Source organism: Candoia aspera, chromosome 4 (assembly GCF_035149785.1).
Source record: "Candoia aspera isolate rCanAsp1 chromosome 4, rCanAsp1.hap2, whole genome shotgun sequence".
Classification (NCBI taxonomy): Eukaryota; Metazoa; Chordata; class Lepidosauria; order Squamata; family Boidae; genus Candoia; species Candoia aspera.
This window is the reverse complement of record NC_086156.1, coordinates 48463143-48484771: the sequence shown is the minus strand read 5'-3', so window position 1 is coordinate 48484771 and position 21629 is coordinate 48463143. Positions and strand designations below refer to the sequence as shown.

General features: G+C 36.8%; 1 protein-coding gene across 1 annotated transcript in view; it reads left to right on the top strand.

The window, feature by feature from the left end:
• The window catches only part of BBS9 (Bardet-Biedl syndrome 9), a 210010-nt gene that overhangs the window by 104514 nt on the left and 83867 nt on the right, over positions 1-21629 (top strand). The window lies entirely within an intron of this gene.

Sequence of the window (21629 nt, the reverse complement as noted above, 5' to 3'; positions counted from 1 at the left end):
ACAATGTCAATGAAGCGTCTACAAGAAAACAACATGGCTCAGAGAGCACCAAGGACTCCACAGTGTTTAAAAATATTCAGTTATCTTTCTGAAGCTAGGTGCACAACTTGGTTCGTTTGTCTTGGTTCCCATATGAACTTTGGGAGGCATGTTGAGGTCCACATGCTAGAAATGGAGTGGACCACAGCCAATTTTGAGAGAAGATTTTATGAGATATTAATGGTAAAATTAAGTGTATCTGCAACCTTAAGGCACTCATTTTAGCCAAATACTTACCCATTTGGAGGGCTCTGGGTGCCACAAAAGAGATGCTAAGAAGCTGCTTTTGATTTGCAGGCCCCACTTTTTGTACCCTGCTCTATTTATTTTTGTCATGCTTTATTGTGTAATACATTTTACAGTGTGGGACTCAGAATTAAATGCTGTTTAGTGAGTTTATAATAGAGGTACTAGATTATCATTTTGTCATAGATCATATTGATTTTTCCTTATATTACATGATATGGCATCATGCTGAATTGGCTATGCATGCTAGCTAGATAACCATATCATACATACATTTACATTATACAGAAAGAACAAGAAATATGTGGCTGAGACCATTTCTTTATCTGAGAAGACTCTATAGCAATACTATTTTTCTGTAGTTAAGATAAATCAATTTTAGTATTTGCGTATCAGACTAGGGACTATTTTCAACTTCAGTTTCTTAACCTCAAATTTATTATTTTATTTCTTTTCAGTTTCTAAGATTTCTGTCATTTTGAGAGTTTTCAGTGGTATATTAAAATGTTTGCTTAAATTTTCTAAGGGCGCTATCTCATGGAAACCTCCTCCAAACCTTAATTAAGTGAAAGATAGCACTGCAAGAATTGGCAAGCTCAACTGGATGTACAGAGTTTGCTTTAAGGAGTGTAAAGTATTAAGACACAGAAAGATAATGCAATTCCTGTCAATTTGCATGCTTGCAGCAATTATTAATCTCTACCAACTTTCTCTCCCACTCCGCAGAAAGCCAGTGATGTAGTGGGGAAAGTGCTAGACTAGGAGAAGGGAGGCTCAGGTTCTAGTTCACTGTCTGCCATGGAAATTCACTAGATGACTTTGAGTCTGTTTCTCTCAGTCCAGTCCACCTCGCAGGGTTGTTGTAGGGAAAAATAAGAGAAGGGAGCACTATGTATGCTGCCTTGAGCCCCTGTTCAAAAAGCAGGATATAAATCAATCAGGCAGATAACTAAAATTATTGTCAAGATGTAAAACCTAATGTTATTGTTTCAATGCATAATGAAGTCATCTAATGCTCTGGAATAATAGTTGGAAAATGTTTGGGACAGAAACTTCAGAATATATTTTGCAAAACTGTTGGAGAAAGGAATCTCTTTCTTGTTCAATAAATGGCACAATTCAGACACTGTTTTGTAGATAATAGTGCATCATTAGTAGAGGCCATGATGATTTCTATTTTGTCGACGTATCCTAGTTTGGGATTTTCCCTTTCAAACTTTTATGGGAGGGGTATGAGATGACTGCTAGAACTGAGTTGTTATCAGTGGGAGGGTAAGGAAGATCCTGCAGTAGTAAATACATTGGACTTTGTAGAATAGCTATAAAACACCGTGAGAGAGACTTGGTGCTTTGCCCAGAAAATCCAAGGAAAACCCACGCTGATCAGAAAGCCCAGGCAACCCACTGAGCTCTAAAATCATATATTCATCCTGAGACCTGTGCACTCCAACCTGACCCATGTAGCCTAAGAGGATTCCTTCTATATTAAAGAGGAAGGCCAACCGAATTGTGTGGTAGAGCTTCCAGAAACTAGACTGAAACCTAGACTGTATCATATGAACACCTTCAAGCCCTACTAGTCCAGTGTTTCACTCCACTGGGGATTTGGTAGAGTATGGTCTGTTTGAGACATCGGGTGAGCCATGGTAATATATCACTTCTGGAAGCCAAGGTACATGCTATCAAGAATGGCCTGTCCCTTTTAAGAAAAAACAGGTTCAATGGACAAGGAATTAGAAAAGAAATATGGGAATTAATATTGTATATAGTAACTGCAGCAAGATTATTGTATGCAAAAAATTGGAAAAACAATGAAATACCTAGAGTAGAAGACTGGATTATTAAATAAACTGAACTTGCAGAAATGACAAAGCTGACCAGTTTGGTCAGAGAAAAAGCAATAAAGCCTTTTTTTAAAAGACTGGAAACCTTATATATACTTTTTTACTGAAAGAAGAGAAAAACAAATTGATGATTTTGGGATTAAAAATGAGATGAAGAGGTTGAAGAAAAGATGAGAGCCAGTTTGGTCTAAGGGTTAAGGTGCTGGACTAGAAACCAGTAGTCTGTGAGTTCTAGGTCTCCTTTAGGCATGGAAGCCGGCTGGGTGATTTTGGGCCGATCGGTCTCTCAGCCCAACTCACCTCACAGGGTTGTTGTTGTTGTGGGGAAAATAGGAGGAGGAAGGAGTATTTGGTATGTTTGCCGGCTTGAATTATTTATAAAAATAATAAAGGCGGGATGTAAATAAATAAATGCTCAGTAGAAAGAAGGGTGGAAGGCACAATCATGTTTTTGTTTTCTTTTTCAATTTCTTGTATTTCTATTTCTTATTTTCTATCTTCGTTCTTGTTTGTTTTGTGTATTTTACTATATTGAAAAATTACACTTAAAAAAAATAGGTACAATCATTCTTAGGGCTACCAAGATTATTACCAGATATCCAATAATTAACACAATAAAAACATTCATGCAACTTAATACACAATACCTTGAACAGAGAAAAAGAAAATAAGTGGAGGTCCAACCTCTGTGTATTGGTAGGCCATACACTGGGTGCTGCCAGAGAGAAACCCTTTCACAGTTTGCTATTAACATTCTTCAGCAGACAATGATTTCCTGATCAATTTGTCACAGTTCAGTGTTAGAATTTCTGCTAAGATGATAATGCTTTCAACAGTACCATAGTCTTGTGGTAATATTTATGTTTAACTAATTTAGCCTCATCAGTAGTTTTGAATAACTCATTCACTTGCTTTCTTCCAATGAGGACATAATAAAAGACCAGGAAATTGACTCTGTGATGTCACAAAAAAAATTTTTTTTTGCATCATTGATAAATAAATCAAGGAATTGCATGTACAGTATGTTACATTCTTCTGAAATCAATTTCAGCATGAATTTCTTGATGGATACTTTTTTAAAAAATATTTTGTAAATGTAATTAAAGTACTCTAAAAGATTTTAATGTACAAATGGGCAACCCAGCTGCATGTGGCTGCCAGAAGATGCTCCTGTGGGAGCCTTTTTTGATGCTGATTTTCTCTGCCTGCCATCCTGTTGATCACTTGTTTGGTATGCTGATAAGAACTTTATTTGCCAGCATAACTATATTCTTGGCAGCCTACCAAAAGCTGGCCATACTGTCATAACAGAAATTGAGCTTTTCACTCTCCTGACAAGCCAACAAAAAATAGTACTCTCTATTGATTCTGAATAGTAATAGAGTTGTGGCGGTCCTTTCTGGAAAGGAGGGATATAAGGCATACCCTCCTAAAATTTTTATTAAATCTCTTACAGTTGAGGACAGAAATGAAGATATAGATGCTTTATCTGATCTGGCCCCTGATGCATTCCTCTGGGCCAAGAATATTGCATACCTTGTTTAAGGTGTATCTACCAGGTCTGGGCTGCATAATTCTGGTTGACCACTAGATGGCAATAACAGTCTAGAGATTTCTACGTTCTTTTGTTGCCCTCTTGCAACTACTGAGATTTTAGCAGTTACTATTCCCCATAAAATCCAAAACATACTTTGGAGTTGAATATTGCTAGCACTATTCTGTTTGTGGCCAACAGAACCTGTGTCTTTGTTTGCCCTATAGCATTCATTATGAAAGTTTATTAGATTTCACAAGTATTAGACATAGTATAACAGGAAAGTTCATACTCGAACTCAAGCCAAGTCCATCTTCCTTGCTTTGGCTTTGGCCAATTCAAGTATAGAGGCTATAGATATATGTTCCAGTTGTTTATGCTGTTATTACAAATAAACCAATTTGTTACATTCTTTACATAGTTATATTCCCCTAAACAGAATGCTGAAAAGAATAAGATGAATAAGTGTGTTGTATGCAAGAAAAAATTCAATTGGTATTGCATATATCAAGCACTAAATAGTCAAATAATAGCATTAAAAAGTGGATAGCAACAACATTTAAAAGAAATGAATAATTTAAAGAGGAAAAGTCATACATAATTAATTTTTAAAAAATCCATTGGAGACTTGAGATTCATGGCTGTTTAGATTGTGAAAATTAGCTGGCAACCCTAAAAGCTCAGTTCTCCTTCTCCAAGTACAATTGGGATCAACACATTAGTGCCTTGATGCATTAGATCCAACCGCTGGCTCTTGATTCTGAAATCATTAAATTTTAATTTGTACAGCTAAAGTACAAGCAGTAACAAATGATTAATAATGTTGGTGTCAACTGTTAGTGAAAATAATGGGCAAATAATGTGACCATATTTGTCACTGTATTTCATTTCTGCCTAGTTTGTTTTCTTAGGGATATGTAGCAAAATGTAATCCTAGAGCACATGGTAAATGAACATCCTTAAAACCACAGGCAAACTGTATATAAGGAAGAAAGTTTATAAATCTCCTCTGTTTTATAAAATGAGGCCACATAAACCTGAACTAGAGGGACGCGGTGGCACTGTGGGTTAAACCGCTGAGATGCCGATCGGAAGGTCGGCGGTTCGAAACCGTGCGGCGGGGTGAGCTCCCGTTGCTAGTCCCAGCTCCTGCTCACCTAGCAGTTCGAAAACATCAAATGTGAGTAGATCAATAGGTACCGCTTCGGCGGGAAGGTAACGGCGTTCCGTGTCATCATGCTGGCCACATGACCACGGACAGGTCCTTACGGACAACGCCGGCTCCAAGGCTTAGAAACGGAGATGAGCACCGCTCCCTAGAGTCGGACACGACTGGACTTTACGTCAAGGGAAACCTTTACCTTTACCTAAACCTGAACTAGGTGAGGCATTGACCTGATCTAGCAAGATTCTTCCTTCTTAAAATATGTAGAATATGTGGAATAACTTAAAGGTTATAAACAAAACTGTTTTGTATATTTTTTGCTTTTTAAACTGAACTTGATTTCTTTTAAATTCTCAGAATTATATTTTTTCAAATTAGTTTTCAGTCCATCGTATTTCAAAAATTACAACTTAAAATGATTAAATATTAAAGAGAAAACACTTTGTACCATGTTGAGGTATGCCTATCAGTGCTTTGTTTAATTTTTTTTTTTCTGACCCAACAGTAGATAGGCCTTTGCATGGCTTTGTCTGATGTGCACACTATCCTAGATTGGGGGCCCCTTCATATAGCCAGCCATGCCTTGGACATGTTGCAATTTAATTATGCAACATGCTGTACATGGGGCTGCCCTTGAAGACCACCTAGAAGCTTCAGCTCATCCAGAACACAGCAGTGTGGGCAGTGATGGACATGCCTTGGTGTGCCCGTGTAACACCTCTGCTTCATAAGCTGCACTGATTGCCAGTTTGCTTCCAGGTCTGATTCAAGCCCTACGTGGGATAGGGCCTGGTTATTTGAGTGACTACTTGTCTTCCACAGTATCTGCCTGGTCAATTCAACCTGGTAGGGTTGGCACGCTCCAGGTTCCTTTGGTTAAACAATGCCATCTATTGGGATCCCAAAAATGGACCTTCTCTGTAGTAGCACCTACCCTCTAGAATGAGGTTCTCCCAAGATCCAGACAGCCCCCACCCTGCCGGTGTTTTAAAGGGCCTTGACGACCTGTCTTTTTGCCCAGGCTTTGGGCAAGAATGAGTGAAGCCCCCTTTGGATTGTGTAGATTTGTTTCTGTTTTGTACCTATTTTTTGATCATCCTTGCTATCTTCTAGTCTTCATTTTTGTCTATATATATATATTTTGTTGTTTTTAATGTTTTTACTTGTGAACCGCCCAGAGTTGTTTGGAGTTAGGTGGCATAATAATAATAATAATAATAATAATAATAATAATAATAATAATGATGCTGATGATGCTGATGATGCTGATGATGCTGATGCTGATTCTTCCTAAGGCTGCAGCCTTAAAGGGACACTAAGACTGGCCACCCCATTTCTAAATCACCAATTTGTATTTCTTTTTAAGTATATGTACCCCAGGAGAGGCTTTCTACAGTGAGGAGAAACTGGTTCTCTTGGTGCTTAACATTATTTTGGGGATTACATTTTTTAAAAAAGTATTCTTTTAAGTTCTGGATTTCATTCTCCTTCCAAAGGAAATTCCAAAGATTGAGAGTAAACAGTTATCTTCCCGTTATTATTTTTGTATTAAATTTGAAGATATTAGTGTTTTCCTACACGTTGAATTGGCTGATTTGAACCTTCACTTTTCTGTTTTCAGTTTCCCTTGAGAACTGTCTGCTATCTCACTCTCACTTTATGTAAACACACTTTGGAACTCTTCCATATCTTCGACTTTCACTGGTTAAGCTTCTAGGGGGCACCATAATCTACTGCATGAGACATGGAGGATTTCAAGCAGATTCTTTCTGACCTTCACCAGGATTTTAAACAGATTTCTTCTGACTTCTTTCAAGCTTTTATGCAAGATATCTAGGACATTGCGGAAAATATGGGATCTAAAATGTGCCATCAGGTTGGGGATGTGGTGGATGAAATTGAGGAATTTAAGAGTGATAGAAAGGTTTTTCTTAAGACTGAGATTGGGAGTTTTATCGAGATGCAGGATGAAGATTGGATAATGGAGTTGGAGAAATCTAAGGGAGAGAGTGATCTGCAAGCCATAAGTAAAATCGATCTCCTGGTGGAATGCCATGAAAAGAACTGGAATCTTTGGGGGGGGCAGTTGGGCTGTTTGATTCTTTCAAGAGGAAAGCTCTGTGCACATTGTAGGGCTATGTAACTGCTCTGGTTTATTTTGAAGTGGGATAAGGGTTGAAGAATGTTCATCTGGTTTTCTTTAGGGATTTGGTTGATGCTATTTGCCTTTACTGTAAAGATTTGGATTCACTGTTTTGAATTGGCTTTGTTTTTTGTGTTTATTAAGATTAAAATGATTAAAACTGTTGTATTAGGGTTAAAGAATGTTTATCTGGTTTGCTTTTAGGATTTGATTTTTGTTATTCCCTTTTAAAGATATGGAATTACTGCTTTGAATTGTCTTTGTTTTTTGGGTTTATTAAGATTGGAATTGTTAAAATGGTTGTACTATTAAGTATAATAACAGACAACTTATGTGCTTTTTAATTTATTCTTATAGTAGACAAATGTATAGAATAGTGGTAGGAAGGGAATAATTAAATATGTTTTATCTTTTTGGAGGGGAGAAAGATGTTTAGGAGGTTTATATGAACTTTTTTTCCTTTATTTTAATATAAGGGGAAGAGTAACTGTACTTAGTGATTTTTATTGTGTTAGAGTGGAATGACTTGTAGAAATAATGTGGTGTTTTGGTTTAATATAGAGTAAGAGATTGATTATGGAGATTTTGTACATCCTTGCTGTTAAAAGATGGGAGCCACATCTTTTTGTAAATTTAATTTTTTTTTCTCTTTGTTTCCTCACTTCTTTAGGTTTTTTTCTTTCCTTGTAGTTTTTTGTTTTTTATAGTTTTTCTTCTCTTAAAACCTAATAAAATTTACTATTAAAAAAATCTGAAGTACAGTATTGTATATAAAAGAAATACAAATTTCTCAGCAGAAAATACATAGCTCATTTTTTGTGGGTAGAATTTAAATGGTTAATTATTTGGAAACAACTATTTTCAGAGTCTTCCTTGAAACTTTGTTAGTCTTTTAGGAGCCTCTAATGCAGTGACAAACAACTTCATCTTCCCCCCATACCTCTTTATGAATAGTAGTCTGACATAATAGTCTTTTTTGTTACAAATGGAAGAAAAATTGTGTGTTTCCCTTGTTCCTGAATAGAAATTAAATTTGGAGCCACTGCCTCTTTCTACCTTTCAGATCAGTCTGCTGACTTGAATCAAACAATGGATTGTTTAAAAATGCCTTTTCATCTGCTTCTAAATTATAGTTGTGCAAGATTTTCTATAAAGAGTTTACTTACTGGTAAAGTGAATGGCTGTTTAGGGAAAGCCAGGCCTTGCACTTTGTAGCAGAATTCAAACATTCTTTGCCAATCAAATGTTGCCATTTGATAAAATGGTGCAGTTTCTGTTAGGGTCATACTGAGTTTCAGTCCCATGTCAGACACAATAACTTAATGTAAGAGATTTTCTTTAGAAATGTCTACAAACATTTTTTTAAATTTTCAACTAAAAGTTGGAATTACTAGTTCGCTACTAGTTCCATTATTTGATTTTATAATAAATTGTGACTCAAAGTGACAATGTACACTATCCTCATATGTAATTGCCTTCATAATGGTATTATTATACACAACAATGTGAAATCACAGCTGCCAGATCTTTAGCTGGTGTTGGCTTTCATCATCATCATCATCATCATCATCTCTACTTCATGAAAACAACTAATTTTTAAAATACTGAAATACATTACATAAGATCAGACTCCTCATTCTGCATTCCCTCTCCCCAAATCTTCTTTGAAAGGTTGGGGTTCATGTACGGGTACCACAATAGAGAAGGATTGTGTTTCCAGCAATATTTCTAATTCCACCTTCTCTAGAAACCTCAAATGGCTGGACAGGATTATAAGGAGATGTTCATTTATGTACCCCGGTTTCAGGCTATTGATATAACTTTTATTTTGAACCAAATCTAGAAATGGACACAGTGGAGCCATACAGAAATGGAATTGTGGGGACCAAACCAAAAAAAGTCAAAGAAAAAATTATCTCAGTCCAAATTCAGCTGGACTTTGTAATAATATGTCTGGACATTTTTGAAGTTCAACATATAGAATCCTTCAATAATGCCACATATAGAATCCTACAATAATCAAAACCTGATATAAAGCACAATTTTGCATTACTATCACCTGGGCCCATGCAAGCCACTGGGTCCATATGTTTAAATAATTTACAAATAAAATCTGAATTAACTATTAAAACCCAGTGATAAAACTATAAACTTCTCTTAAAACATCTAACGTCAAGAACACTACAAAAATCCTGAAAATTTAGTTCAATTAATTTAGGTTTGAGTCAAGGTAATGTTCACAAGTCAAAATCAAACAAGCAGTATAATAAGACAGTATATGGACCCAGTTATTACTCATGCTTCTTTAAATGGTAACCGTGCTTCTCTGTATTTATAATTCTACATAGAATTACTTCTTACATTTCCTGGCCAATTAGACCTAAAATAATAATTTTAAGTAATTTTTCTTGCATGTGTATGTAGCTGTAGATATATGTATCTGATGAAATGAACTTATGTACACTAAAATTGCAACTCTGATGAGTTAATGATTACTTATTAACAATTACTTAAAAAAATGTTCTAGCATATTTCTAAACATGCTGTAGTGTTGGAGCTGAATGGAGCTGGGTCCTTGACATCTGAGAAGGCATTATATTCTACTCTAGTCTCCTTAGAAAAGGAACATACTAGTCAAATATGTTGAGTTTTTCCTACTAACAGATTAAGCTGCTGTTGTACCTAGTCATTTTGGCCGGGTGAAAAGGTTGCAATTGATTGTCTTCTCTCACGTGCTTCATGCAAATCACCTGGGGGAGGAAACCTGCCCGGACTTGTTCTTACTTCCTTTTTTTTCTCTCTGCCGGCAATGTAGCCAAGCAAGGCTTGCTCCAAAGGGAGCTAAGTCCTTTAAATGTTTTGCTTTTGTTTTTGCTTTCTGTAAATAAATTATTTTTATAGAAATGCTTGGTGTGTGACTTTGTTGACCTCTCCTGGGCTAAAGGCTTTCCCAGCATCTGCCAACAAAATATTACAATTGTATAAAACTCCCATACTCTTATTTTCAAATAAAGCTTGCTCAATATTCTTTTACATGGTATCATTAATAGTTAACAAACTTTCTTTAAAAATAATAGTCTCAGCAAATGGTGGCACCTAGCCATCCCAGCCTACCTGGGAAACTAACCAAGTTGATGGTTACTTAGTACTTGGCTAGAAGGCCGCTGAGAATACTCAGGCTATAAGCTAGACTGAGAAGTTGAAAAAAATATCCTGTAAGAAGGTAGTAGCAAACCACTTCCATATTTTTATCAAGAAGACTACAAGGACATGTCCATCAACTAACCAGGAGTGAAGCTGGACTCAAAGTAGGCTTTACTTTTAATTATGGTATGATATTTCCTTTTTCTGACTATATAGAGATAGAGAAAGGTATATATATTTCAAAGAATAGTGCAGAGACTTTTAAAGATTCCGTTAAGGAAGGTTTGCTGATCTAAATTTGGAATTTCAATTCCCTTTTAATTTGTTTGCTACATTCAATTTTTTCATAGCAGAGTAATTATTCCTGGCAAACAACATCTTTAATTATTACTAATGAACGTTTGCCAGGAAAATCTGTCTCATATGTTATGTTTCTGATCTCTTGCTCTAGGTCAATATGCATTCAGAATGCACATTAGAGGATAAAGTGATAAGAAAAAGAGCAAACTCACACTTTTTATACTTTATCTTCTGTAGAAAGTTCCAGAAACTGGACATCATACTTTAGTAACATTTTTGTGAATAATCATAAAAAATATTAATAGTTAAATTAATGGAGAGTGGAAGCTGTCATTCTGTGAATATCATTTTAAAGCTTGGATGTAAAAAGGGGTCAGTAGGATATACTGTATAGTGTTTATGGTGTTGGAAATATATTTTTCAATGAAGGATCATCCACAGGTGATTCAGTGCACATGGAGAGTACTGTGGGGAAGAAACCAAAGTCACTTGTATGATGTTGCATGTAGTCCTATATGTGCATGTACTTTTCCCTTCCAGTTGTAGTCCCTGTCAAAATTTATGCAAAACTAATTTGAAGGAATTCTTGACCTGTGGGGTGACTTTTTACGAAGAAGTTATTGGAGAAGGCTGAAAGACCTGAGAATACATGTCAAATTTAGGTAATCTGGAATAATTGAGTAAACTTTTCTTTTTGGTGCGAATGCAAAGGCATAGTAGCTTTCTTTGTTTTTTAGGAATAATAAAATAATTCAAAATAAAAAAAAATATTTTTATTTATTATGTAGAGGCTTTTTTGGGATATAATAACTTCTAAAAAGCAAACATAAATTTACTCCAAGATCAGGTTTTTTTTAAGATAGACTTAATGTTTCTTTTACTAATATTGAATATTTAAGAAAATAGCTGTCATTTCTATTATTCAGTGACTTGATTCTCAATTCTAGTCCTCTGAGTTGCATACTGCATATGTTCAACCTCACCTGGGAAACAGATGAGCTTGAAAGGACTTGAAAATTTTGTTCAGTTGCTGCAGCATCTTGCATATTTGGGGATATTAAAAGCTTGCCAATTTTAATAAAAGAATTAAAACACACCAAACCTGTTAATCATGGTTTCACTTTGAACATGTTGCTATACATTTACATGTATAATAGCTCAGGTATGTGTTTTCCAAAGAACTAAGCAACTGATGCCCCAGCCCAAACTAAGCAAGAACATTCTTGGCTGCATGGTCAAAATATTTGTTGTTAGTGCCTGCAAGATGATGGGTATATTCTCAGACTAAAGTTTATAGATTGCTGCACTAATAGGAACAAATTAAAGAATGAGGTATGATTCAGGTTTATAGATTTCTACACTAATAGAAACAAAGAAAGAGGTATGATTCAGGTAAAACACGCATTAAGACACTTCTCATGCCTTAACATTTTTCTTTCTACATAGTCCATGCATGCAAATTATTGAGATTGTGTTATTTATTTGCAGTGGTACATATTTGTAATAGAAACAAGCAAGTCCTAAAGACTGGGATGGGAAAGGAATACACATGTATGCCAAAAGACCTACAGAGATTGATTCTGTAATATTCCCAGACAAAATTCACTCTGAACGGAGATACTGTTTAAGCGGAAATTAATAGTCTTTACAAAATTAAGAAATCCAAAAACAAACTCTTTGCTGTAGGACAAAGGAAAACAAATCTTCCAAACCACAAAAAATTATGAAGGAAGAATACTTTGTAAGAATACTTAAACTAAGGCAGAAACCCTTATTGGCAAACTTTACCAGAAAGCAGCTGGGGCAGAATATAAGTCTTCTATACTGTAAATTGGAAACTACAGCAGGTTTCTACAAAACCCTATAATTATGCAACACAAAGTGATATCCTTTGCCTTAACCTAGTTAACAACCTTGTGACTCCAGAATCCAAGCTCTTACTGTTACTAATGGAATATAATATATCCAGAACATATTTCCAGTTTTCTTTCTTAGTACAATTTAGTTCCTTTTATTTCCTTCAAGCATGGTCAATACTTGCTCCATTTTTTGTTTCTCTGACATTGTTATTGACAACAATAAAGGAACAGTCCTCCAGTCCATTGCTAGAGATGGTTATTCATAATTTGTTTTTTTCTGTAAATAGTTGGGGTAAAATAAATTGCATCCTTTCCATCATTAGACTTCGTTAGTATTCTTGAGCTTGTTCTTCAAATGTGCTACATTTACTGTGCAATCCATCATATTTATAACATAATACTACAGATTATTTTGCTCTTGCCAAGTTGTTTAATTACATATCTCTATGTACACATGTGATCAACCTGCACAGTAATACGTTGCTGTAAAGCTTAACAGTTTTCTTTCTTACAAAAAAACTAATGATTGATGCAGCTTTGTTTCTCAAATACATTTTGTAAGAGAATTCATTGGGCAGGTGGCTTCTAGAAGGCATTGTGCCTGTGGTGCTGTGGAGTATCCTCAAATCTAGCCTTTTGACTTTTTCTCCAAAAATGAACAACATTGTAAGCTTGCAAGATAGTGTCAGAGTTTTCTTCCCCAAAACTATTAGTTTGGTCTGGGGAAAAACTGCTTTTCTTCAGTTTCAATTTTTTAGAAAATTCAAAGGATATGAAAAAGAAGAAAATGTCTAATATACAGTTATTGTCGAGGTCTAAAAGATATTAATTCCATCTTGATACTTTAACTAGACACAAGTAATCATCACAATTCGGTTATTTTTTGCACCAGAAGGTACTAAAATATTTATCAACCATATATTTTTATTTTATTTATTTATATTTCAAATTTCCATCACTGCCCATCTCCCCCAAAAAGGGAACTCTGGGCGGTTTACAAAGTTAAAACACATAAATTACAATATAAATACTCTATAAAATAAAATAAATATACAGTAGAAAATATAAAATCCAGCAGCGAAGATCTTGTTTGTTGGGGAGAGATCTATAATAGCCACCCCCAAGATGAACTGGTGCCCCTCCCACCCCAAGCGAGGCGGCAGAACCAGGTTTTTAGGTTCTTCCGGAAGTCCGGCAGCGAATGGGCCTGACTCAGCTCCAGGGGCAGAATGTTCCAAAGAGCGGGTGCCACTGCAGAGAAGGCCCGCCTCTTGGACCCTGCCAGGTGGAATTTAGCGGCGGGGTTTGTAGCATGCCCTCTCTGCATGACCTGGTGGGGTGGGTCAATGTTATGGGGATGAGGCGGTTCCTCAGGTAACCTGGCCCCATGCCACGTAGGGCTTTAAAGGTCATAACCAACACCCTGAATTGGACCCGGAAGCAAACTGGTACCCAGTGCAGCTCGCGCAGCAGTGGTGTCACATGTTTCTTGGGACACCAATAACTGCTCATGCTGCCACATTTTGGATCAGTTGAAGCTTCCAGATGCTCTTCAAGGGTAGCCGCATGTAGAGCGCATTGCAATAGTCTATGTAGGAGATGACCAGGGCATGAGTGGCTGTTCGGAGGGCCTCTGGATCCAGGAAAGGGCGTAACTGGCGCACAACCTGAAGTTGCGCAAAGGCCCTTCTGGCCATGACTGCCACCTGCTCATCAAGCAGGAGTTGTGAGTCCAGGAGGACCTCCAGATTACGCACCAGGTCTGAATGGGGCAGTGCAACCCCATCCAGAACTAAAGATGATAACTTCTCGGATACAGAGGAACCATCAACCCACAGCCAATCCGTCTTACCAGGGTTCAGTTGAAGCCTGTTGTTCCCCATCCACCCCGTCTGGCGTGAGGCCACTGTCTTGAGTCGGTGTCCTAACAGCCAGGAACCACGCTGAGACAAGGAATAGGTCTCTAGTGTTTTATTACTGCTACATAAACAGAAAATCCTAACAAACTGAAGAAGCGTGGGAAAAACCCAGACATATAAACCCCAAAGGCTAAGGCGGGCCCGATCTGTGTCTCTTTGAATGGCTACCTAATTCCTCAGTACTATGCAGGCGCTTTACAGCCTGGATGGGAGCCCCCTGCTCGTCATCCTTACTCATGACAGTCGGGTCCCAAATAATCTGGGACAGGCCCATGGCCGCCATGGTGGCCATGAACTCCGGAGCCACCTCTGAGGCACACCCCGGGATGGCAGATTGAAGTCCCCCAGAACCATAAGCCTGGGGTACTCTACCGCCAGCCCCGAGACAGCCTCCAGCAGCTCAGGCAGGGAGGTTGCCACACAGCAGGGAGGCTGGTACAGCAGCAACGCTCCCAACTGTTCTTGGGCACCCAACTTGAAGAACAGGGTCTCACAACTAGCCACTTGTGGAGCAGCGCCCCTGAAGGCCACTAGAGACTCTCGGATCACAACTGCTACCCCTCCTCCCCTGCCCCGGCATCTCGGCTGGTGCCACACGTGAAACCCAGCTGGGCACATTTCTGAAAGGGCAACCCCCCCGTCTGGGCCCAGCCAGGTCTCAGTAATGCACGCCAGGTCAGCCCCCTCCTCTGTGATTAAATTGCATATGAGGGGGGCTTTGTAATTAAAATATAATTAAAATATGGCAATTCAACTTCTAGGTAAAGCCTTAAAATGCATGCTATTAATTTATATTCTTTAGTGCAAGTAGTACATATTTTTTGGAGATTTTTTTCCACAACCATAATTTTTAAAATTTTATTAGAAATAAAGTACATTTAATTTAAGCCAATCTGATTAATCTAATATTCTATTTTGATTAAAGCCACTATTGGCATTGTAATACTGAAAAATATCACTTTCAGTGCACAGAGTACTGTCTGTGAACTTCAGAAATGAAGTTTATAATCTGATCATAACATGCACTAGAATTTTGAGGAATAGCTCTATTATTTGATCTTAGTGGTGAGATGTTTATGCATACATTTTTGCATATTTCTGTCATTTGCAATATTGCTTATGATTTTTCTTCCCCATGTATGAACACATGCTAAAGAATTTAATCTTTGAAAACAAGTAAAGTAGAGAAATAGTTCACAACAAAATGTACGCAAAGTACCAAAATTATATTGATTGCATTGCTATAGTTCTAAATTGTGTGTTCCTATAGTGTATTCAAAGAACACATTTCAGTGATGGATAAGTCCACAAAAAAAAAAAGCACTTAATTATTTTCAAGATGCTCTACAATTGTTCCCATCCCTTCATACGTTATATTCTTTGCATGCTTGTTGAAGTGCAACACTGATAGTGTTCCATTGGTCTTTTAAAATATACTCAATGCTATAATAAGACATTACCCTGGGGAAGGTAATGGCAACCCACCCCAGTATTCTTGCCGTGAAAACTAAATGGATCAGTACAACTAGTAACATATGGCTGCGAGAGTTGGACCATAAGGAAGGCTGAGAGAAGGAAGATAGATGCTGTGGAACTGTGGTGTTGGAGGAAAATTCTGAGAGTGCCTTGGACTGCAAGAAGATCAAACCAGTCCATCCTCCCAGGAAATCAAGCCAGACCGCTCACTTGAGAGAATGATATGAAAGGCAAAACTGAAATACTTTGGCCCCATCATGAGAAGACAGGACACCCTGGAGAAGATGCTGATGCTAGGGAGAGTGGAAGGCAAAAGGAAGAGGGGCCGACCAAGGGCAAGATGGATGGATGATATTCTAGAGGTGACGGACTCGTCCCTGGGGGAGCTGGGGTTGTTGACGACCGACAGGAAGCTCTGGCGTGGGCTGGTCCATGAAGTCACGAAGAGTCGGAAGCGACTAAACGAATAAACAACAAAATAATAAGACAGTATTTTCAAATAGTATTTATATTGGCTTGAATATTTATAACCTGCTTTCCTGTCTAATAACTGGATTCCAGGGTGGCTTTGACAAAGATAAAATTGGCACAAATATAATAGGAGTTTAAAAAATCCTAGCAGCACCTGACTGATTTATCTTGATGTCTAACCTTAGATTGTGAAAGGTGAAAGGTCTGCTGTGCAAGTACTGAGTCATGTCTGACCCTTTGGGGGGACACCATTTTCGCGACGTTTTCTTGGCAGACTATATCGAAGTGGTTTGCCATTGCCTTCCCCGGTCGTCACCTTCCCCAGCAAGCTGGGTACTCATTTCACTGACCTTGGAGGGATGGAAGGCTGAGTTGGCCTGAGCTGGCTACTCGACAGTCCAGCTTCCGCTGGGATCAAATTTGGGTTGTGGGGAGAGTTTCAGTTGCAAAACTGCCGCCTACCACTCTGTGCCACTATACTATTATATATTATTATACTATTATATTATAATATATATTATATAATATTATAATATTTATTATATTATATTATTATATTATTCTTTTATATTAATTATTAATTATATTATAATTATATTATAACATTTAATTATATAGAATTATAAAATTATAAAAATATCATTGTAAAATATTTATAAAATATTTTATAATTATATTAATAGCTTTGCGACCAATCCTCACATTTACCCATGTTCGCCATTTGTGTGCTTTGCAACTGGCTTGTGACAAGGAGAGTTTATAGAGAATGCAGAAGTAAAATCCTAAGTCACAGTCACGTGATGTTCCGCTTAATGATCAAAGGGGAATTGAGGTCGTAAGCCCATTGCAATCATGTGATTTTCCCCCTTAACGACCATGGCACTTAGTGATGGAGTTGCTAGTCCCAGCTGTAGTTGCTAAGCGAGGGCTATATGTACTTGAATGAGAGATTATCAGGAAATACCAGCATTTAGGTTAGACTGGGAAGTCAAAACACATCCTGAAAGAAGGCAATGGCAAATGGTTTCCATACCAGTGCCAAGAAAACTGCATGGATTTTCTGTGAAGTCACAAGGAAAGTAAGCTTAATGTGAAGGAGGCTTACTTTGTATTAGTGAATGATGAAGGCACCAGGCTAGAGATGAAAACCACAACTCCAGCAACCCCATCCAGCATGGCCAATAGTAAGGAAAGCCATAGGTTTGCCTTCCCCTGGAGTAGATCAATGAAATATAAGATGCCAGTTCTTGCTTCTCCTCCAACTACTCCTTTTTAATTATTTCCTACTGAGCGTAGAAAGAAATATAATTGAGACATTCAAAATGAGACTCTGGACCTGGGATACCTATTAATTCAGACAACTAAACAGTTTTAGGTTAATAGCAGACCTGCAAAGACATGGTGGAGGGAGGTGGAATATATAAAATGGCAGTTCTGTAATCCTTATGTGTAATTCTGCTAACATAGGTGCTCCTGCTATTTCTATATATTTTCTACATACCTTCCATGCTTCAAGCAGTTTTGTACAGAAAATAATTGCTTACTATTTAATAGTTTAAAAAAATATTTAAAAATATTTGCCTGCCTGAACTTACCTGATAAATAAATTCAATAAATTTAAACCCAAGCCTGTGGTGGTGGTTCTTGTTTTACCTTAGTCAAGTTTAGAGATTTTGCATTCTATGTATAGGAGGTGTTTTAAACATCACATTTAAGAAATAGGCAATAAAACCTTATACTTGACCTTGTTTCTGTATAAGGATCAAATTATGTGTATGAAATTAGATAGCTTTATTAATGTATGTCATTATAGTTCAAACAATACTAAGTATACTGTGCTACCAACCGGCACTAAATAATGGTTGTTTGTTTTTTTGAAAATGTGTCTTTGAAATTTTTTTCCCAAGTTAAGCACAAATATGGTGTTGAGGCATAGTTAATGAAAATAAATAGAAGTTCTGTTTCCTTCTATGAATAACATTCACAATTGGTTGACTGTAGTGCTATAAATGTTATAAGTTATCAAACAATTTTGCTGACTACAGCTTGCTGCTCCATTTATCACAACTGATAAAAGAACTGTGGTGTCAAACAAGAATTTAACTATATAGAAGAGGGGAAAAGAATGGGTCATAATACAATAACATTCTTAAAATTGTCTTTCCTTGCCAGCAGTTAATGGGGAGATTTATTTTCTGAATCACTGTTTACAGACATACATCTGCAGAACTTTTCAAACTGAATCTTCTTCAAAGTGTCAGATTTGTGTTGCCAGTCTTCCTCCTCCCCAAGTGTAGTACTCGTGATACAATTCGCTGAAATAGTTCTCAATTGATATGAATGTTTATACCTTATATTATGGTTCTGTAGATAGAAAATTGTTCTCTGTAATGGCCTACTGAATTCTTAATAAGTAAATATACATCAAAGAACACATCACGGTCTGGTCTGAGGTTGATGGCTGAAACTCTAATGGAACCTTTACCACTGCACTCAGAGGAAACCCAATTTAAGTGTAATCCCCAGGTATAAGGGAAAAACCTTACAACTTCCCCACAATCTATTAAGAAGGTTACCTGATATGAAGTAATGTTAATCTGGCAACATGTCTGGTAACTATATTGCTTTCAAGGTGCTCAGCAATTCATCTCTTTATGATCTGCTGCAGAATCTTTTCAGGTATCAGTGTCTGCCTAACTGATCTATATTCCTTTTTAAATGGTCCTCTTTTTCTGTATGTGTCTTATTTATTTATTCTTTATTAAGCTCTTTCTATAGCCACATTGACTACTTCTGCTGTCCTCTATCTTACCTCTCCCCCCCCTTGAAATTGTTTGTACTTATGTTTAAGTGTTTACCTTTTTAAGGAACTCTAACCCACTTTAAGCTCCTTTCCCATTAGCATCTCCTGCCATGGGATCCTGTTAATTATTCTGAGTTTATTAGAACCCACTTTTGTTGAAGTCCATATACATTTTATCACACACTTCTTTAAAATCAAGAACTCTGGCAGTATATTGTTGCTTTTCCTCTAACATTCCTGCTTCTTCAATTTTCCCAGCTGAGTTTCTCCTATTGTTTAATTTCAAGTCAAGGGATAGCTGATCCTCACCCACTGTAGGAGAAGGTTGTCAGGAAGATAAGTTGAGAATTTCTTAGAAGGACTGTGCTTGGTAGAGAGTTTGTCTCTCAATAAAGTGACTTTAATTTTTTGTCTCTGAGAGATCTGCAGCTTGCTTTTGGAAAATATTACCTTCATCATCATCTTGGTTAGGCAGATGATAAAAGAGACCAACAACAAAGTTCCTCTTTTTTGTTCTTCTACTTCCCAGATGGTAACGTTGCCAAGTTCACAGGGATTGATAGAATGTGTAACTTTTCCACCCTTTCTATGCTTCTAATCATTTTGAACATATTTTATATTTCAACTGTTACAATTCAAATCATGGAAGTAATCTCACCAGGTTTGTGTTATACCTATTAAATCATGTTTGCATGAAGAGCTCAAGCTCATTTTGTTTATTTCCCACATGCTGAGCATTAACAACAACGAGGGCCATTACCTTTGTCCAAGTACATTTTTTTCAGGTGAAACCCATCTTATGCCAACAGGGCATCATCAAGATAAATCAAAACAGAAACCTAGAAACCAAATGCCTCCCATTTGTGTAGCTTGTCATTGACTTGCTGCATCATGGACTAGAAGGGCAGATGAAAATATCATTTAAGCTCTTTGGTCTTATGTTTATTTACTTACCTGATTAATGGGCTGCCCCAGTCTATCATGAGTTTGAGTAGCTTACAAAATAAAACAATAAAAACAAGAATATACATAATCTAAAAAAACTGGAGAAATCAAACATAGTCTAATGAACCAAAACATTGCACAAGGAGTCCACCATCCCCTTTAGCCCAAGATCTGGGGAAGACCCAGGTTTTAAGGTCTCATTTAAATTATGTCAGGACAGGAATTTCAGTAGGAACGTTATTCCAGATGGCAGGGGTCATAACAGAAAAGATTCACCCCCCATTGACACTGTTTAATCAATGAGACTCAGAGCATGCTGATTCTGTCAGAATTTATGGGATGGGCAGAAATTACTGGAGAGAGGCAATCCCTCAGATAACCAGACTCTTACGCTATTTCATATTTCTCTGAATCTTGAGCCAGAGAAATACTCTAGTTTGGAATATCTGAATAATGGGCAAACTCCGAAATCATTGTTTTCAGTATCCAAACTCGGTGACATCATTCATCACATCATATAAAGAAATCAAGTGATGATCATATTTGTACGAATTGCGAATTCATACATTATGTGACGTGACTTGATGTGACATGTTATGGGGAGATAGCAAATTTGTAACAAAGTATAAACAGTGATTAGTTAAAATGGTGATTAAGAATAACAAGGATAATGGCTAAATGGCCTTTAACAATATGGTATGGGTCCTCGGGGGACAAAATTTGCTAGCATATTGGAGAAATGTATTTGTGTTGTTACACTAAATAGTGGCAGTGTATGTTTTCCTATCTTTTTCAAGTTCTTAGATGCAAATGGTTATGGGCGTAAGTGTGAATTTTAATGAGGAAATCAGTTATTACATGGAAAAAAATGGCTTTTGCTTTTAATTCCTCCACATTTGATGGTTCAGTTGACTGGCAGATATTTATATAGCTTTGACATCAGAATCAAAATCAGGATGGTTTGCTTCCTTTCAGTCAATTGTATGAGATGCCTTAGGGCAAAGTGATTTTTTAAAAAACTGTGTTTAAGTTTCCTTCAATGGGATGTTGTACTGGTGCCTAATGAAATAACTTAGTGTCAAAGATACTAATTTTCAAAAGTATATAATCTTTTGGATTTCAGTTTTCAAAATAAGCTTTCAGAATGTTTATTTGTTTTCAGAAACTTTATATGTATTAATGGATTAGGTGACATTTCACTCATAATTTTTGTATTATGAAATAACATTTAAAGTATTATTTCTACCAATCTTTCAAGATTTTTTATGTTAATAAAGTTTTTATCTTGGATATTTGCTGAGATATAAGAGTTCCATGAATAAGAACTGTAGTGGAATGGTTTTCACGCTTTTCTTTTCAAAAAGTTCTTTCACACAACAAAAATAGGGTATGGGTCCAACTGACACTGTTGAAAATATATCATGTAGGAATGGATTATGTTCGTGTAATTATCAGCTAAATGTAACAACATGTTGGCTCTTTATGCTTTGTTCTGGCAAAAAGCTTATGCCAAAATGTATGATTCAAACCCTCATCTGTCAAGGATATTTTTCCTTTTCTGAGTAAGGTAAGTGCCTATGTCACTCATGAATCCTTTTGAGATAAAAGCTCTCATATGCAAACAGTTAGCAATAGTTTTTCACTTTTTTCCATTCTTTGTTCTGAAAGGAAATGCTTTGTACATATACAGAATTTTCTCTTTAAAATGTATGTCTCTCTTATTATTGCCAGTCCATATGCA